The following is a 15,468-nucleotide window of genomic DNA, read 5'->3' on the forward strand; positions in this document are numbered from 1 at the left end:
TATGGAGGTAGACGGTCTAGGCACTTCCCTGGTGGTCGTCCCGTGTAAGGCAGGAAAGAACAGCCAATGGACAGTTTGCATGTGCTCGGGGGGAGGCTCATAGATTGATCTGGGGGCCAACACCATGGGAGGAGAAGAGGTTTTAAAGGACACAATTTAGGTCTGATCTGGGCTGAAAGATTACGTTAAGGAAAGATGGATTTTCTGGGTTTCTCCTGGGACTGGGAGTAAGTGAGCAATGTTCACGAGCCCAGTGGGATGTGGATTTGGCATCCCTGTTATGTTTTCCTGACTGCTTTCTTCTGCAAACGTTCCCCCTAGCACTCTGCTGTTTCCATCTGTGGCCTGCATTCCTCTCTGTTGCGGGGATCACTTTCCATTCCAATGACCCTTCTGGATGGCCAGGCTCCAATCAGTTCAGCCTCATAGGGAGAAAACCAAACAGCCAGATCTGTTAGGAACAAAACGTCTCGTTTGCTCTGAAACGTCCTGGCCTGGGCGGGAGACAGATCTGCTGAGAAAGGTGAACTGGTTCTTCCTCCATGGAAGTGATGGGCTGCTGTCACCCTGCTGGGATGTCCCTCTTCTGGAAGGCCCTCCCACCACCCAGTGCCCTCAGCCTGCCCAGCTTCCCCCTCCCCTTCCTCTAACACATCCTGCGCCAACCACACTGATGGGTGCAGGCTCTGCGGGTGTGGTGAAGGCCCGGCTCTGCATCCCCACCACCTGCGTTTTGTTTCTGCACCTTTGGAAGGGTACCATCTGCCTCGCTGAGCTGCTGAGATGACAGATATAGGAGCGCTTTTAAAGGACTAATGCATCTCATCAATATCTGGTGATTATGTTGCTGTTTTTATGATGTCTTTACTCATCTCTGAATATTAAATAGTTTACGAAATACCTAGGACCTAGTTAGTTCCCAATATATTTTTGTCAAATTAATAAAGTGAGATTCCTATCCAAGACCTCCACCTGCCTTGCCTTGGGAGAGCACCGGAACCACTGAGGGTCTCTCAGCTCTCCAACTCTCTATACAAAGAAACAATCAGGGAGTTCCACAAAACGTAAAATGTGGGCCCCACCCCTAAAGATTCTGCTTCTGTGGGTCTGAAACGAGGACCGAAAAATGATTCTGATACAGGACACAGGAAGTGATCAGTTAGAAGCCAATGGTCATCATGCAACTCGGTGAGTTCCAGACGACAAAGAGTAATGTCAAGACACAGAGAAAGGGTCAGCTCCTTGGGAAGGTGAAGAAAGGTTATTGAGGGTTACTAACACCTACTCAGTGCCCTAGCCAGGGACACACATGGGTTGAAAGCAAGGCCCTACAGTGCTGGACTTCTGGCTGGAGTGCACACACTGATTCTGTGGACCTGAGTTGTCTGGCTGGCTCCAGGTGAGACCCCACCTTCCCAGACGCAAGGTGAGAAGCCAGGTGCTGGTAGGTGTGTAGGAGATCAAGGGTCAGGGAGGGCCAGGGACTGGAGGCCTGTGATGAGGCTGTGCTGCAGCCCTGGCTCTCAAGATCTAGGTGTGAAAGCATCCCTGTGCCCAGGCATGGAACACTGTCACGTTGCAGAAGGGAGAGCTTATGAGTCATATCCAGAAAAAGCCATGTGTGTTTGTGTGCTCACACACTCACACTCACACACACAGCCTGAAGCCTGAAATCAAGTTGTACTCCACTTTAAAGAATCATCTAGAAATCTGATATTTAAAAAGGAGAATTTTGAAGGCATTTATTCATACTACACTCTATGCAGGAAAACTATAAAACATTATACAAATGGTAAAGTAATAGATTTTTTTGTTATGATTAAGATGGGGGCTCCTCTAGGGGCCTTAACTGTTTAATAGAACATTAGTATAAAAACTCGGCAAAAGCAATTGAAAGCTCAAATTAAGATTCAGTGCCAGTTAAAGGTCAATTAAAAGTTATGGAAAATTGTCTCTGAAATGTTAAGGAGCCAAAGGGAATACAATTTGATTTGCAAAAAGCAACATTAAACAGAGATACAAGTCATTTCATGAAAATGAAGTAAACCTGTACATGTGACCTGTAAGTGCACATTTATCCAGCTGCCTTCTTGAGTAAGCCATGTGGAGACAGGTGGCTGTCCCACCACTTCTTTCAAACAGATTTCCCAGCTTCGTTCTCTTTGCCTCAGGCAATATTTAAGATCCGTTTGCATTGGTTGGGCACACACCAAACGCTGGGTCAGGTACTATGGGAAGTAGGTAGAAAGGGACTCAATTTGCAAAGTTAGCCATGATAACCCATGAGAACCTCAATCTGCAGAACCCTACACATGTTGCGCTGCACACGCTGATGGGTTACATACTATTTTCAGCACCAGAAGGGGAGCTAAAAACTCACCAGCTTTGGGAATAAAGGATAGAACACAATCGCACACTTTAACTCCACCAGGTACACACAAAGATGTTTTTGTGAGCTGAGACTGGGGAGATAGTGGTCACTGGGTAGAGATGTTCAGACACAAGTGGATCCTCAGAGGCCTGGGAGCACCTGCAGACAGTCCCAGGAAAGCACAGAAATAAACAGGGCCTCGACTGTTGATACCAGGTCCCAGGGCAGGCAGGGTCAGAGGGAGACAGGGCAGTACTTCAGTTTTGTTATACCCTTTTCTGTTATTTGATTTATTGCATCACATGTGAGTTCATTTTTAATTTAAGAGGGGAAAAATAAAAAGGAGAAAGTTGCAATGTTGTTTTGAAACAATGGTACTAGATATGATGGACCAGGGAAGCTTTGCTGTTGATTAGCTGATAGGGCAGGAGGCAACTCCACAGGAGGGGGCGGGCCTCAAGAGCTGGGCTGATATAGGGATAATGAAAAGGCTTGGGGTGGTGAGTGATGTGGCCCAAGGGAGTGGTCAGAGGTGTGGAACAGGTAGATCTAGCAAAAAGCAGGTGCAGGCCAGAGTGTGGATGGGCCGAGGGTTGAGGTGCCTGGTGAGGTAAGAAAGGCCGTGGGATGATCAGGCATGGTGGCTCATGCCTGTAATCCCAGCACTTTGGGAGGCCAAGGTGGATGGATCACCTGAGGTCAGGAGTTCGAGACCAGCCTGGCCAACATGGTGAAACCCCATCTCTACCAAAAATATGAGAATTAGCTGGGCATGGTGGCAGGTGCCTGTAATCCCAGCTACTTGGGAGGCTGAGGCAGGAGAATCGCTTGAACCCAGAAAGCAGAGGTTGCAGTGACAAGATCATGCCACTTGCACTGCAGCCTAGGAGACAAGAGCGAGACTCGGTCTCAAAAAAAAGAAAAAGAAAAAAAAGAAAGGCCAGAGGATGGCACACCTTGGTGCCTCTAGGGCCAACTGAGGAGGCTGGGGTTGTCTGGTGGACGCTGGGAGCATCCAAGGAGCTGAGATAGAGGTGGAGGCACAGGGATGGCGGGGGTTGTGGGGGACTTGCCATGCAGTCAGCAGGATGTGGTCCTAGCTGCAGAGGTGCTTCTGAGGAGCCAAGCCAGCTAAGCAGGGGATGGTGGGGCTGCTGATGGGGACAGTCACAGGAGGAGTTTACAGGGAAGGCAACCCCAGCGCCTGCAGCCTGGGGAGGGGACAGGCATGGAGACAGCAGGTCGCAGTACTGTGACCTCATGTGGCACAGCTGGGTGACAGCCACAAGAATGTGCTCTGTGCCTGCATGGCCGGGGACTCCTTTGTGTGTCCAGCCTTGACTTTGTACCAAACTCTATGTGAATTCCCACCCTCTAGCAATCTGTCGAATAACAGTATTTTGGCCGACACAGCAGATAGGAAGTCAAAGGAAGCAAAGTGAGTTTTAAAAGACAGTCAAATAGTTCTCATATGCCACCTCAACCCATAGGCAGTCAGGAAAACAGGCGGAAGGTGCCAAGGTCCTGCAGGGAGGCCTGGCTCAGAGAAGGAGCAGCTTTTCTTGCTGGGCACCGACAGCATAAGCTCCAGTGGGACATCTAGCAAGCAGTGGGTGAGGCTGGAACCTGGCCGGAGGCCTGGGACATGTGAGAGGCACCGCTGGCGCTTGCGAGAAACTGTAGATATTCCGAAGAAAGAAACAGGGACTTATCTTTGTAGAGTCTGGCTCTCGGGTTGCAAGTTATACTTGGAAGCTTTTTGATTATTATTTTATGTTTGGAAATTTTCCTGTCGGAGATGGGGAAAAGGTAATTAAAAGCTGTGCTCTGTTAAAATTTTAGTGGGGAAAGGGCATCTCTCTGGTTATGCTGAAAACAGTTACTGGAAGAGCACAGGAGGGTTTATAACAATATAAATATGCAACGCGTTTTTAGAGAGGGCAGAGGAATAGAAGATCTACAATGAATAAAGAGGAAGAAGTGAACGAGATAATTAAAAGAAACAGAAAAATTGTGCACCAGCTATTGGGTATTTTAAACATTAACATGCATCTTCAAAATTGCTGCCCTTGCCAAAGACAGAAGATAAAGAAAATTGGTTCATGAAAATAGCAGGGAATGGGAGGCAGCAGCCAGTGAAGTGCTGAGCTATTGTGCTTCTCTAGCTTGTTTTTGGTGGAAGACGTGACCGCCGCATCGTGTTGCTCTCTTGCTGTTATCAGTGGTGAAGCAGTTGTTCCCTGCCCTTCCTCCTGCAGGACAGGAAGCAGCCGGGGGGGCTGGCAGGGACAGGGAGCTGAGGGCATCCTTGTTCTTGGAAGCTAAGCCCTGGGCATCAGGATTATTACCATTTACAGCACTCAAAACGATGGTGAAGAGCAAAATGAACACTGCTCTCCCCCTCTTAGGGGTCATGGCCCCGGGCTGGGCGTGGGAGTGGGTTTGGATGATCGGCCAAGTTCACCACGGTGTGAGGGAGTTCCTGAAACAAAAGAGACTGACTCCCTGAGGAACTTCAAGAAGATAAACAGCCACGGCGCGGTGTTCTGCGGGAAGTGCGTGATGCTGCGACAGCTCTGGCAACAGATGGAGCTGGGTGTCCCTGGTATTTATTAGTTGGCTGATCTTGAACAAGTTCCGGAACTGCTCTTAGCCCCACTTCCCTCATGTGTAAAACGGACTACATAATTATCTAAATATAACGATAATTATTACTATGCTGAGACCTATTTCTTGAGAGGTCACTATGAGCCAGGCACTGTCCTAAGTCTTGCCCATACATTCATTCACTAAATTCTCAAAGCAGCCCTGAAGAAAAAACAAGCTCTGAGATGCTAAACAAGAGACACAGGGTAATCAACTCAAAAGCTGCACAAGCTGCATTCGAACCCAGGACTTGCTGAGGCCAAATTTTAACTGTGGCTCTACTGCCTCATGGTGAAAATTAAGCAAGGTGATGCACATAACCCCAGTATACCATTCAGTAACTGGAAGGCCTCCCTAGAATGCACTGTTGAGGTCTCAGTCTGTTTCAGTCATTTTGTAGGTGAACACAGAGGCATTCACATACAATGACCATTACCAAACTCCAGCAGTGATTCCGTGATGATAAAACAGTGACTTGGCCAATTGCTCATCAACCTTGTGACCTGTGCAGGCACCTTGCTCCTCTGGGCTTCCTCAAGACCGGATTCTCACGGTAGCAGTCGTCTCGGTGCAGAGGGGAGGCCGAGGAGTGACATTTGCAGAGCACACAGCACGGCGTCTGCACTTAGTGGGATCCCTGTAAGTGGCAATCGTTTTGGAGGTGCTGCGAGGCAGAGCCCGCCATCCACGTGTCCAGCCCCTTGGCCGCTTTGGTTTCCTATTAGCACAGCCTGAGTGGAGGGATGAGCGCACGTTTAGCTATTTGCTCAAGAGGGAAGACGCAATGGGACTGGACAGCCAGCTACGCATCTACAGCCTCCTGGAAACTTCCTGAGCAATAACAGGCCGAGGAGGTTCTCCAAGTCCTGAAATAGCCCAGCCTTGACCAGTCACCGAGAACATATCAGAAGCTCCAAACTGGAAGAAATACACCAGTCTCTGGTCTGTGGGCAGGAACGCTGCCAGAAGCATAGCCGCAATAAACTTGTTTTTCCGTATTTTGCTCAAACTCAGTTTGCTGAGTGGAAAGCACAGGTGCACCCTCCAGCTGCCAGCAGACACAGCAACTGTGGTGACAGCATGGCAACTGGAGCTTGAGCACAGACAGACCTGTGTGGGCGGCCCCTCGCCACCCAACCTGACGTCTGCAGGGCCCCGGCCTCCCCCTCACCTCCCCATTGAGACGTTCCCCTCTCATGGATTTCTTGACACGTCTTAGGGTTTCTTCTCCTGCCTTTCTGAACAGCCATCAGATTCTTTTTGGCAGCAGCAGGTGAGAAATGCCCTCAGGCTGCCTGTCCCTCTGTTTCCCTATCAGTGTCCTCTTGCCTGAAGCAATGACACAGCTTGGCTCTTCAGTTCTCCCTTCCATGGCTGAAGTATCTCAAACCCAACTCTCCAGTGAGCTCCAGGTCTTTTATCTGCCGCTTCTTCTAGACATTCTTTTAAGACAGAAACCACACAAATCAAACCATCCACAGATGCCCCAAACTCCAAGCTAGAGAACAGCGAACCACCCTCCATGAGGCCCCAGCTAGAGAGAGCCGGAGGTCATAATGTCCTGGGTCCCTGTGCCCAGGCAAGCAGCCAGGTGAGCCCAGGGGATCCAGGAGCAGAGGAGGGGAATGAGGCCAAGACAGAGGCTAGGAGCCTGTGCCCAGTGTGCTCCACCCCTCTACATGCCAGTACAGCACTGTTCATCTCCTTCCTCCTCCTCCTCCTCCCACAGGGCAGCAGAGAGCACCCCATGGCTGCTCAGGATGACCTCTACCCTGCGAGACTTCCTGAGTGACAAGTGTTGGCTGCCCCCTGAGACGCTAATTCAGCCAGTCTGATGTCACCTCCCTATGACCTTGGCACCCTCAGGACTAACAGGGGCTGGCATCTGGACTCCTCTCCTTGTTACTATCTGTTTCTCAGCCGCATGGCCATCTTAGCTGGCTTCACTACTCACCAGCCATGCACCCTTGAACAAATGCCTTATGTCTTCTGTTCAGTTCTCCCATCTGTAAACTGGGGATAGCGACAGCACCTGCCATAGAGGGTGGCTGTGGGGATCAAACGTGGGGCTCAAGTGCTGGGCACCTGGGAGATGCCGCCTTGCCTGCTCTGGTCATCAACAAGGCTACAGTACAGATGTTTGGTGCCATGCAGATGTTGGGCACAACACCTTCTTTTCTGAAAGCAGATGTCTTAATGTGGGTGATAGGCAAGCATTGCTTTCTTACTGTGTTGGAAAAGAAAGTATCACCTCTCAGCTAAAGGAGAAGTGCCAGGATGGGGTCTTTTCCTCTAGACAATGGTCCTCAACCCACAGCAGGGTTGAAACCACCCCTTCCCTCAGGCTGTGACAATGCATGGCCTCAGGGGACATGTCACCTGCATACCACTGGGCTGCAGAGGGGCTGTCAGCAAAACGGGGCTGGGCTGGAGCAAGAGCTCCAGGGAGATCCTCATGCTGCAGGTGGGTTAGGTGCTGCCACATGAAGGCTCTGAGGGCAGTGAGTCCCGGGGTCTTCATCAGTGGTCTGTGGACGGTTTAGGGGGTCTGCGAAACCCGTAGAATTGCGAAGTTAAGGGCAGTGTGGACAATTGGCTTTTAGCAGGTTCACAAGGGGGTTCATTCCCTCCTTCCTAACATTAAGAAAATGATCATTTAATTCATTTTTAAAAAACGAGGAGACAAAAGTGCAGGGCTCTGCCTGTGGGAGTAGAAGCCTGAGCCCCGGCCTTGGGCTGCGGAGTCCTGTATGGGCACGCCTGGCCCTGCCCTGGCCGTTGCTTCCTCTGCCCATGAGGCCAGTGGGAGCTAGACATCCCGACTCCCCAGGGAGAACGGATACGGTGGAACTTATTTTCGCACTTAATTAAAAAGTACCAAACTGGAGGCAGCTGTGCCAGACAAGAAATGTCCCTACTCAACTCAAGGAAAGAATGATGGGTCACAGAGCTACAAGTGAATCTTAGATCATGTGGCAAATTGTATTTTCTAAATACGGTCCCAACACTGTGTCTCTACTCACTAGCCCCCCTCTACAAAAAGACTTTGGCACTCCCCTAAGTCACAGGACCGTGTCCCCACCCTGTGTGCTGGGCAGACCTCTTGTGACATCCTCCACAAGCAGGGCTCAGGGGAGATGCCACTGCGTGACCCTGAGGCAAGGTCAAGGGCAGGCCATGCACTCACTCTCGGAACCCAGTCGCCACATTGTGAGGAAGCTTATGCTGTCCACATTGAGAAGTGTGTGCTGGTGCTCTGACCTGCAGCCCGGCCAAGGTTCCAGCCAGCAGCCAACACCACCCGCCAGACACATAAGCCAGCCCACCTCCAGGAGGCTGCAGCTCCCGCCAGCAAATCTCGAAACCTGCAGGTCCTCTCAGCTAAGGCCTAAGCATGGTGGACAAGAGACAGCCTTCCTGTCATGCTCCACCCCAGTTCCCAACCCACAGCATCCCTGAGTTTCAAAAAGAAACTATTGTTTTAAGCCACTGAGTTCTGAGATGATTTGTTATGCAGCAAAAGTAACTGCAGTGGGTTTCATTCTGACCTGTCATGAGCTTCCCAGCTACCTGTGTGACAAGCCCGTCGCATGGCCTCTGAGCATGAAGATCTCACCTACGAGCTCAGACTCTCCCCTCTCTCCCTTCCCCACCACACTGTATTTTTGATAAACAAGTGTGGGATGGAAAAATGAAAGCACATTCCAACAGACTTCTTAGGAAAAGTTGACAGAAATATTGGAAGCATGTATAATTGTAGGGATACCAGACATCCAAATAATAGAGGAGAAGAATTCTGCAAGGAAAAATGCCAAGGACTGAACCTCAGTATATTTTCATGGAAAGCATGAAGACATCTAGATAACCGAATACAATCAAACCAAATCGCAGGGTCTTAAAAGCCAACAAGGTACCATCTCACACTGATGGGGTGTTTAGAAACTGGAAGGCCCATCTTGATTTAAAGGCATAACTGGGAATTGAGGGAGAAGGATTTTACTCAAAGGACACATTTTCAGACAGCCTGGGGAATCCAAACAGTGCAAGTTTGAATGTATCATAGAGACAGCTAGACGGCTTTATGGGAATTGAGAGAGAGAAGGAATGAAAAATACAGTGGGGGCCAGAGCTGAAGTGTGAAACTTAACAAGGCCGTTAGGTCATAAAACGCACTAGAATCACCTGCCCCAAAGGCTGCCTCCAATCATGCAGCCCCTCTCCGGCTGCAGAGCTCAAAGCCCTTGGCAGGGCCCCTTCTTCTCTGTGGTGGATGGGACACTCAGGGACCTCCTCCCCAGGGTCTCTCTCAGCTTTCTAATCATTCCAGTAATATTTCATGAACAGTGGGGAGAGGTGAGGAGGAGGCCCTTGCAGGAACCCTCCAGCAAAGGCAGGGCAGGCTCTTTCCTGCAGGTCCATGCCAAGGGTGTGGGGCTGCTGCACTTGAATGCACATGTTCCCCAAAGTCATGTCAACCCCAACTCCCAGTGTGATAGCCTTACGAGTTGGGGTCTTTGGGAGATGATTGGGTCGTGAGAGCTCCCTTGCCCTATTGACCATGTGAGGACATGGTGAGAAGGCACCGTCTATGAACTAGGAAGCCAGTCCTCACCAGACACCAAATCTGTGGTGTCTGGATCTCAGACTTTCAGCCCGCAAAACTGTAGGAAATCACTCCTGTTGCTGACACCCCTCACCAACACACACACACACACACACACACCCATCTGTGGCATTTTGTTACAGCAGCTCAAGGGACTACAACAGGCACTGTGACCCCAATCCCTTTAACTGTCCTTTTCCTGCTGGGAGAGGCTCTCCTGGTCTCACCTCAGCATGTGTCTGGCTGGAGGGGGCCCCTCAGCCCACAGCTGGGAGAACTCTATGCCCTTTTCAGGACTTTGAGGTTGGATTGGGGAGATAAGAATGAAGGAGCCTCCAAGGACAGTGGCTGCGGGGAATGAATGATTGTGGTGGGCCCATATACCTGTCACTTTTTTCATGGAGGGCAGAGAGTGGCATGGTCTTTGGGCATGAAGGCTGTGCCTGTGCAGGAACGGGGAGTGACTTCCCCCACTCTGGGCCAGTTCCTGACAGTCATCATGTGAGGGTATGCAACCTGTGGGGGTGCAGTAAGCTTCAAGGATTTCCAGTTCTCCTAGGCCAACGGTCATTTAGGCCAATTGTCAGAGGCGTTTGAACCATAGCAACTCCATCTTGAGTAGGGGCTAGGTAAAATGAGGCTGAGACCTACTGGGGTGCATTCCCAGACAGTTAAGGCATTCTAAGTCACAGAAGGTCAGCACAAGGTATAGGTCATAAAGACCCTGCTGATAAAACAGGTTGGAGTAAAGAAGCTAGCTAAATCCCACCAAAACCAAGGTGGTGATGAGGGTGACCTCTGGTCGTCCTCACTGCTACACTCCCATTAGCACCATGACAGTCTACAAATGCCATGGCAATGTCAGGAAGTTACCTGATATGGTTTAATAAGGGGAGGCGTGAATAATCCACCCCTTGTTTAGCTTATCATCAAGAAACAACCATAAAAATGGGCAACCAGCAGCCCTCAGGGCTGCTGTCTATGGAACAGCTATTCTTGTATTCCTTTACTTTCCTAACAAACTTGCTTTCACTTTACAGACTCGCCCTGAATTCTTTCTTGCGGGAGATCCAAGAACCCTCTCTTGGGATCTAGATCGGGACCCCCTTCCTGTAACACAATCACTTCATAACCATGTGTTTGAGGCTCATGGAGAGCCCGAGAGCTTTTAGAGGAAAGTCCAGTATCCTTTAGCCTTTGACATGGTAGACCCAGGCTTCACCTGAAGGTCCAAATATCTTGTGTTCTAGACCTCATTTTATGAACTGTCTGAAGAGTCTGATGGGATTTGAGTACTACTACCTCCCCTGGGGCTACCCAGTACCTCCCCTGGGGCTACCCAGTACCTCCCCTAGGGGCTACCCAGTACCTCACCCAGGGGCTACCCAGTACCTCACCCTGTGGTTAGGCATAGTTGTCAAAGGATTGACACATACGTGATCTCATTTGATCTTCACTTGACCCCCTTGGGGCACTGTGCTCACAACCCCACTGTGTCTGGAGAACTTTGTGCTGCAGGGTGCTAGCAGGCCTGGTGGGGTCAGGGCTGAGTGGAGGACTCAGGTAACAGCTTATCTCTTGTAGAGCCTTCTCCAGCCTTTGCTATGCTAATAAGCAAATTTTAAATAATTTCGTCTTAGTTTGGTAAGAACACTTAACCTGACATCTGCCCTCTTACAAGTTTCCAAGCACACCGTGCAGTATTGCTAACTCTGGGCACAGCCGATCTCCAGGACTTACTGATCGGCAAGCACACAGTTTCAGCTGAGCAAGAAGAGTCAGCTCCAATAAGCTAAATTTCACCGCAGGAAGTTTTTGGTTGGCCTAGGGCTCTTTTGTTGATGAAGGTGAAGCTTGCGAAGATGTGGAAAGAGAAATGAGTTGCTTAAGGTAATCAATATCAGCATAGCCCAGGGCAGAGCCAGACAGGCCCCAGAGTGCTGACACTCGGTCACTGTTTCAGAGGAATCAGGAATTCAGCCAGGGTGATTCTGCCCCCAAGGAGCCATTTGGCAACATTTGGAGATATTTTCAGCTGTCACAGATGGGGTGCAGCAGCGTGCTACTGGCATCCACAAGGTAGAAATTGGGGTGCTGCTCGACATCCTACAATGCAGAACACAGTCCTCAAAACAGAGGATTATCTGGCTCTGATAGTGCCAAGGTTGAGCAGCCCTGGCTACAGGGCAGGTGTCAGCCTCCATGGCATGTGTCTCTGTCTCCGCCCACAGCCAACTGTATGATGCAGAAGTATGTGGGTGGCTTCAGCACCCCAGGCTGCCTCTCAACCCATTCCTCTCCCAGCTTTTGCTTTAAGACCCAAGAAGCTGCAGGTACTAAATTCTGAACAGCTCCTGGAAAGCGGGGGGACTGGTAGCCACTTTGTGTGGGTTTGCTTTGGAGCATGAGGAGGTGGAAAAATAAAGAATCCATTTGGCAGACACAATGGTCCTGTAGCCCTCTGAGATTTAAGATAATTCTGAAGCCAGGCGTGGTGGCTCACGCCTGTAATCCTAGCACTTTGGGAGGCCGAGGCAGGTGGATCATGAGGTCAAGAGATCAAGACCATCTTAGCCAACATGGTGAAACCAAGTCTCTACTAAAAATACAAAAAATTAGCTGGGCGTGGTGGTGTGCACCTGTAGTCCCAGCTACTCAGGAGGCTGAGGCAGAAGGATCGCTCAAACCTGGGAGGTGGAGGTTGCAGTGAGCAGAGATCGCACCACTGCACTCCAGCCTGGTGACAGAGCCAGACTCCGTCTCAAAAAAAAACAAAAAAACAAAAAAACAAAACAAAACAAAAAACACCGAAAGGTGCTATTTTAATGTTTGTGATTCAGGGAGGGGTGCTGCCCTTCCCTGCTGGCTCTGGAGGGTTGCTGGACTATGAGTGAGTGTAGAGTTTGGTGCACACAGGGTGCTGGCCCTGGGCACTTGCTGTCAGTCCTGCTGTGCTTCCTGTCCCAGGGTGTGCAGGGCATCGGGTCCCTGGACCCATCCGGCCCTGCCCCACTGTTTCCTGTGACGGTGGTGAAGTATCTGTGATGCTTTGGAGAAAACTAACAGGCTGGTCCAATGCTGTCCAGGGCAGACCAGCAGGAAGCTTCCGGAATTTCACCTGCGTTCTCCTCCCCTGCCCAACCCCGGGTAAGCCTGAAGCAGGGACACTGTGGCCGTGGCTATAAGCCCCATGCAGTTCGGACTGTAATCCCAGCCTCAGGCCAACCGAGGGCCTTGCACTGCTGCTGCCTGTCCCCAGGGATCACGGCCTGCTCTGGACCGCCTAGGTTTCCATCAGTAGCGAGCTGCATCCACAGTGGAAACAGCCCCTCCCTCTCTGTTAGGGGGAGAGCTCTGTTAGATGCAGCTAGCTCACACTTACAGCCCAAATGGCTCACAGAAACCCACAGGGGTTTCTCCTCTCAAACAGCCTGACACATAACTGTCTGGCTCAAAACTTCAGCTCTTTCTCCCACTGCTAAAAGGACTGCCACAGACAAATGTGCCCACACCCACCTCCCTAGAGAGCCACTGCATGGCTTACACCTGCCCACACACTGGTGTGTGCTCTTGTGCAGGTGCAGCCGAGCTTCCCTGGCCACCTGCGTCTTCTGAACACCTGCCACCTCCCTCAGCCCGGCCCAGGCTGTGCATCAAATGGAAGCCATGAACCCCAAAACCAAAGGTGAGGAGGCCACACAGAGGCACAGAAAGTCTCCAGCACCAAAGCCCCTGTCATAACCTCACTGGCCTCCAGCACCTTCCAGGATAGAGTCTATAAAGACTTTCTGCCCCCGTGGGAGGGCAGCATTACCCTAGGGGTAACGACAGCACTGCTGATGATCGAGGGGCACAAGGAGAGTGGTTCAGGGACACCCCAAAAAAGAGCCTGTGGCTAAGGTGGTGGCTGTGCATGGGGGGCTCAGACGCCTCTCAGGCTCAGTGTTACGGGGGGGAGGTAGCCTGAGGCAAGCAGGAGCGAGTGGGGTGGGTGGGTGGCTGAGTGAGCTGGACACGGCAGCAGGACATGGCACGCTGCCTCCTCCCTCCACCTGGGACACATATCCTCCTCCCTCATCCCTCCCCCTTGAACCTTGTTTGTGCTTTAGATCTCATTCAGAAACCATCTTCTTTGAATCCCAGATGAGCAGTTAGGGAGGGTTTATTTCTCTCTCCTCTCTGTCGCTCTAACCCTGGCAGGGCTCTGTTGCTCAGGCCTTCTTTATCACCTATATCTGCTATTTTACCTCCCCCACAGCCTCGCCAAATACAATAGGGGCTCAGACCTCATTGTATTTGTCCCGATTTGGTGCCAAGTGCTGATGGGGGCCTCAGAGCACACCCTATTCTGAACGCGATGTCAACTTGTGCTTGGTAACCGGCCACAAGCCCGGGCACAGCTGCCCATGGCCAAGAGGCTCTGGCTCTGCAGGGCCCAACCCCAGGCTCCAGGCTCCCAGTGGTGCCCAGGCGTCGAATGGGGCCAGCCAAGACCTATGTGAGGGCGGTCGTATGTCCAGGCAGGAAGCCGCTTCCCTGGGAAAATCCATCACAGAGCTTTGCAAGAGTTAACTTGAGTTAATGCTGTTAAATGAGGGGTGATTAAATGCCAGGCTCTCCGTTCTCTTCAGATTCCTTAGGACTCAGCATCTAAAAGGCTGCAACACCATGTGACCCTGTCTCCTTGCCATCTCAGCCAACACATTATCTTTTCACTAAGGTAGGAAAGGCCCCACAAGTCAGGTAGAATTTATAGCACCACATTCATTCATTTAAAATTGCTTCAAAGGACATTAGGCCAAAGGTAGGACGGACAGAAATAAGAGGCTGGAGCAGCGCTGCCTGCCCTGGGATATGTCTGAGTGTGTCATGGCCCTGTCCATTAGGATAACTTTGCCATGTGTTGGATTTCCAACAGGCCTCTGGCTGGCTTTCTGTAGGACAAATACAACATAGCCATAAATTATTAGATCAAATGGAATGCACTCAGATGAAATCTCTGTAAAATCTGGCATCCTTCTGAAGGATGTCTGGAATGAAACAGGAAAAATTAAACACACTATTATTTCGTCAGGTATGGCAAGCTCACTTCCTGAACTTTTTTTTTAAATGAAACAGATGGATGGAAATCGCTTCATCCAACCAGAAGGCAGCCGCAGGTCGGTTCATCCATTGGATCGGGGTTTCTGAGGCAGCAGCCATAAATCAAAGCTCTTCTTTCCACAAGTCCTTCCTGCTGGCTGCTGGCTTGCCAAGCCCTGTCGGGAAGCCCCACAAGCTCTGCAGGATGGTTTGGATTTCCTCTTTCTGTGCTTCTTACGGAAGACTGCTTCCAGGACACCCTGCATGCACACCGGCCCGAGACCACCAAGAGTGCAGGTGAGGAGGGCCCGGGAGGCCCCTGGCCGGGTCCTCTCCTGCCGCCGTCTTGCTGGAGCAGCCCAGACCCTGGCCAGGTGGCACCTCTCTGAATAAGTGCCCTGATTTGGGCTTTTACCCGATCTGATTTTTAACTGAAGACTGCTCCTACATTTTTTTTTCTTTCTTTTTTTTTTGAGATGGAGTCTCGCTCTGTCACCCAGGCTGGAGTGCAGTGGCGCAATCTCGGTTCACTACAAGCTCCACCTCCCGGGTTCATGCCATTCTCCTGCCTCAGCCTCTCCGAGTAGCTGGGACTACAGCTGCCCGCCACCACACCCGGCTAATTTTTTGTATTTTTAGTAGAGACGGAGTTTCACCGTGGTCTCGATCTCCTGACCTCGGGATCCGCCCGCCTCGGCCTCTCAAAGTGCTGGGATTACAAGCGTAGCCACCGCGCCCGGCCGACTGCTCCTACATTTCTATAAGG

General features: G+C 50.9%; 1 protein-coding gene across 1 annotated transcript in view; it reads right to left on the reverse strand.

Annotated features, from left to right (window-relative positions):
* SH3RF3 (SH3 domain containing ring finger 3) overlaps nt 1-15,468 on the reverse strand; it is a 370,655-nt gene that overhangs the window by 17,698 nt on the left and 337,489 nt on the right. The gene's annotated exons all lie outside the window — the stretch shown is intronic.

Source organism: Nomascus leucogenys, chromosome 14 (assembly GCF_006542625.1).
Source record: "Nomascus leucogenys isolate Asia chromosome 14, Asia_NLE_v1, whole genome shotgun sequence".
Lineage (NCBI taxonomy): Eukaryota > Metazoa > Chordata > Mammalia > Primates > Hylobatidae > Nomascus > Nomascus leucogenys.